Source organism: Panthera pardus, unplaced genomic scaffold (assembly GCF_024362965.1).
Source record: "Panthera pardus isolate Hobbes unplaced genomic scaffold, ASM2436296v1 HiC_scaffold_25, whole genome shotgun sequence".
Taxonomy (NCBI): domain Eukaryota; kingdom Metazoa; phylum Chordata; class Mammalia; order Carnivora; family Felidae; genus Panthera; species Panthera pardus.
The window spans coordinates 93,520,585-93,524,801 of NW_026526821.1; the positions used below are offsets into that span (position 1 = coordinate 93,520,585).

At 38.1% G+C, this 4,217-nt stretch overlaps 1 pseudogene; it reads right to left on the reverse strand.

Moving 5' to 3' along the window:
• Window positions 1-3,332: 3,332 nt before the first annotated feature.
• Window positions 3,333-3,823, reverse strand: LOC109264786 (60S ribosomal protein L26-like; annotated as a pseudogene).
• Between the last annotated feature and the right edge of the window lie 394 nt (window positions 3,824-4,217).

Genomic DNA, 4,217 nt, shown 5'->3' on the forward strand with positions numbered 1-4,217 from the left:
TATACATATCAGTCCTTGCACAGAGGAGAACTTGTGCCCAGCAATATTCCAAAGTCCTAGGTTAGGTAAGAGGGCAGTGTGCCTCCTAAGGACAGTTCTGCAACAGAATTCCTGGGTGCAGTTCCTCAGGTATCATCCTGACATATTTCTAAATTATTTACAAAGTCATTTGGTCTGACATTGGGTACTGTGTTGGAAGGAAATTCTGTGTATCTGAGAATCCAAGAGGGAACAAAATCACAGAAAAGCTACAAACAAAGTTTTGGAAAGGAAAAAGAAAAGTATGATGTAGGAGAAGGAAAATGCCCTGAGTCAAAGTTTTCTTGCACCCTGCCATCTTCATCAACACCAATGTGAGGATTTAACTTTCTCTTGCCCTGGGATAAACTTCCCATCACTCCCTATCTCAAGCATATGTTCTTCTAGTATCCAGTATCCCTTCATTTTATAAATGAGTAGTCTTATTTAATTGATTTTTCAGGAATGAATCTCATTTCTACAAACTTGGTGGTGACACAGAAATGTTGCATTACTGTATTTTACTCAAATCAAGTAAATCTGACGCTAGCACTTCATCCCATTAGAGCAATGGGTTGTCTACCCTCAGTAACTTGTAAAGTGGTACTTCATCCTTCAGGAAGGACATATATATATGTCCCTAACCTACCACAATTGCTACACATACCTTCCTTTTCTAAGATGGCATCATTGAAGAGACCTTCCTTGTTTAAAAAGTAGTGCCACCTCCATAATAAATTTGAAGACAAAATTATGATCCTGTCCCCAGGGTGTTATCAACAGATTTCCTTGCATTTTCAAGGTTGTGCCTCCTCACCACAGTCCTGGGCTTGGCATATAGACCTCTTTGTTCACAGATTTGAAGACCTCAGTTCCCACCTGGTCTCTGAAATATCCAGCTATTACATTTCTATTTCTGTCTAGTTCCTTCCCTCCTTAAGCATGATGCCTGAGCCTTGTCAGACCCACCCAATTCTACAGGAAGGATGACAAAAGTGTCTGTCCATCTTCTTGACAGGAAGGGAAGAGAACTGTAAGAGAAAAAAAATACATACACACTAATATTTCAGTAAATTATCTTCCCCCATTGCAATTTTTCATGTAGATAGGAAGAATTTTTATTCCTCACCTTTCCTGGAAAAGAAGCAGAAAGGAGTCCCAGAAAATGCAGCATCCTTTTACCTGAACTTATTCATGAGGAGAAAAATGCAGTTTGCTGGGGCTTTAGCTCCACCACAAAAGCTTTTAGCCAAGAGAAAAAGAGGACAATTCAATAAACCAAGGATTTGGCATTCAGTACATTATAGTTCTTCACTGAATCTAGTTAGGAACACTAGTTAGGATACTAGTTTGGAATGAGAAAGGAGAGAGAACAGATGCAGAAGCCCTTTATTCTTCAGCCATGTCCCTTTATTTCTATATTAATAATAATTCTTCACATAAAATCAATATTTTAAATTTTTGTGTATATTCTTCCCTAATTTTGTTTTTGTTGTTGTTGATGATAGTGTCAGAGTAAAAGTAAAAAAAACAAAACAAAAAGAAAAAGGGCTACTTTCTTATCTTTAGAAAGTGTCTAATATGTATGGTGATATAAATTCTATTTTACTGGAACAGCTAATAATAACACTTGTTAATTTATGATTGGAATGCAATCAACCTGGCATTTTAACTTAGGGTATAGCTATAAGTGTCTCTATGCATTTGTGAATATTGACTATTTTCAGTTAACCAAATTATATTTAATTTCATCCTGGGATAGAGCTGTGGTTTGGCAACTTCTCCAGTGACAATGACAAACTGGAGGAACACAGCCAGCTACAAAATTGCCACTTACTAAACCCCTCGTCAATTCACTTCTGTGTTCTTTGAAAAGAGTGATTTCATAGCCTTTTCTCTACAGTCCTAATGCCCTTTGTAAGATAAATACCCTCCTAAATGGTCACATCTGCTTTCTTTTGGCCCCAAAAATGCTTAGTCAATGAAATAAGCCACCATAGCCACTTTCCTCTCTTGACATTAAATCAAATTTTGTGGCAAAGGAACACTGAAGACCAAATTGTGTGTGCTATTCATATAACTTGGATTACTTCAAAAGTCATTTTATTTTCCCAAGGTCTTTAAGAGCAGTTACTTTCTCATTCATTTATTCATTCATTTTTTATTTATCCAACAAATATTTATTAGATGCTTCCCTTATGCCAGGCACTGTGTTAAGTGTTGTAAATACAAAGATTAATATGTCACAGTTCCTGCTCTCAAAGAGTTCACAGTGTGTTATGAGAGACAACTATAACCAAAGAATGATAAGTACAGTGGAATTAGAGGGGTGAGGGTAGAAAGTGGCAGCAGGAAGTGGAAAAAAACTGTGATTAACTCTGCTAGGGCCTGAGGATATCAGGGAATGTTTTAGAGATGAGGACTCTCTAAAGCGTGGTCACACAGATGAGTTTTTAAGATTAGAAATGGGGGGAAATGTTCGGATTAACATGTGTATTACAATTAGAGAGTTGTACATAATTCTGATGGAACTGGAAGGAAAAAAAGTATAACTTGAAAGTGCTGATGAATAAGATTGAGGAGATGAATAAATGAGGGATGTTCTTATGTGTAAAGGTAAGGAGTTCAGATACTGTTCTAGAGGAGATGGAAAACAATTGGTGGGCTTAATTGGAGGGGGAGGTGTAATGTATATATATTTTTTATTTTTTTATTGTTTTAAACTTTATTAATTTTGAGAGAGTGTGCACAAGCAAGGGAGGGGCACAAAGAAAGGGAGAGAGAGAGAATCCCAAGTGCTGACAACAGAGCCAAAAGTGGGCTCAACCTCACGAACCCACAAGATCCTGACCTGAGCTGAGATCAAGAGTCGGAGGGTTAACTGACTGAGCCACCCAGGCACCCCAAATTTGTACTTTTAAAAGATTGTTTTCATGAAAGTTATGACCAATTCTGGACTCAGAACAGAGACCAAAATCTTAGATCTTGGGGGTCTTTCTCGTGCTTACTTTTTAAATTTTTTTTTTTTCTCAACGTTTTGTTTTTTGTTTTTTTTTTTTTTTTGGGACAGAGAGAGACAGAGCATGAATGGGGGAGGGGCAGAGAGAGAGGGAGACACAGAATCGGAAACAGGCTCCAGGCTCCGAGCCATCAGCCCAGAGCCCGACGCGGGGCTCGAACTCACGGACCGCGAGATCGTGACCTGGCTGAAGTCGGGCGCTTAACCGACTGCGCCACCCAGGCGCCCCTCGTGCTTACTTTTTATTACATTTCTATGAAATTCAACATTTTTTTTTTAATTGTAACAGTTTCCATTTAATGTCATATAGAAGATTACTTTATTCCTGCATCTTCTCAATTGTTTCTTCCTTATATTTGCCCTTTTCCTTTCCTACTTGGCGAGATTTGGCTTTGCATTCAAGGATCTTTTTGCGGTCTTTGCCCAGTTTTAGTCTAGTGATAATCACCTTGCTGGTGTGGATGCCCACGTGTACAGTTGTGCCAGTGGCCTTCTCTCGCTGTACTCATTCAATGTAGATGACGTATTTCCTCCTGTAAATCTGGACTACTTTGCCAATTTGCTGATTTTTGTAGTGTCCTCACACAACCTGTACTTCATCGTCCTTCTGGATGGGCATGGATCGAATGTTGTACTTCTGTCGCAGCTCTTTGGAAAGAGGGTAAGACATAATCTTCCTGCGAATGTGGGAAGGTGCACTGAAATGCCTTTTACGGTTCTTGCTCCAGTCAGAGGTCACAAACAGATTGAACTTCATGTTGGCCGCTACAGCTCCAGCAATGGCTGCAAAAGGGAAGCGAAATTCATCATTATTAATACAAGTCTTTTACTGTAGATTCTGTAAACCACTCTTTTTTAGATCTCACACTATATCTGAGCATCTCACTGTTTCTCACTTTCATTCAATGGTTCTTCCAATAATAAAGATAAGAAACATGAAGACTTTAATGAAAGTAATAAAAATAGGAATATTGAATAACAGGACAAATAATAAGAGGTTATTGGTTCTCTTTGTGAGGTTCTAGTCAATGATAGAAGTCAATTGCATTATGTGCAAGACTAATTGCAAGTTTTAAAATAAAATTTGCAAGAATATTGACCTTTGCCTGTTTTAAGTATTTCAACTTTCACAATTGCATTTTAGATTATAAAACATTTAACAGGGGCCATTTAGTTGTAG